A 382-nucleotide genomic window follows, 5' to 3' on the forward strand; every position below is an offset into this window, starting at 1 on the left:
CCTCTCTCTCTCTCTCTCTCTCTCTCTCTCTCTCTCTCTCTCTCTCCACAGCTGTCAATCACCCGGCAGCACAGAGTCAGCTGATTCATAGGAACACGCTGTCCCTATGAAAAAGCAATTATCTGCCATATCTTGTAAACATAATGAGGAGGAGAACAACTTGATGATTGTGCATTAATGCAGCTGGTGTGCACTGAAGCTTGTATGTGCTAGTTTACGGGAATAACCCCCTTTGTTACCGTTTTCCACCAGAGTAGCATAGTTACAACAGTTACTGTTTGTAAAAAAAAAAAAAAAAAGGTTCCATTAGGGCTGGACAATAATTCAATATCAATATGTATCGCGATATAATTTTTTTCAATAACGGTGATATGATTTTTAA

General features: G+C 39.3%; 1 protein-coding gene across 2 annotated transcripts in view; it reads left to right on the forward strand.

Moving 5' to 3' along the window:
• LOC107656362 (non-muscle caldesmon-like) overlaps window positions 1-382 on the forward strand; it is a 59,524-nt gene that overhangs the window by 42,534 nt on the left and 16,608 nt on the right. The gene's annotated exons all lie outside the window — the stretch shown is intronic.

The sequence above is a fragment of the Sinocyclocheilus anshuiensis genome, unplaced genomic scaffold, assembly GCF_001515605.1.
Source record: "Sinocyclocheilus anshuiensis isolate Anshui unplaced genomic scaffold, SAMN03320099.WGS_v1.1 scaffold183, whole genome shotgun sequence".
NCBI classification, from domain to species: Eukaryota; Metazoa; Chordata; class Actinopteri; order Cypriniformes; family Cyprinidae; genus Sinocyclocheilus; species Sinocyclocheilus anshuiensis.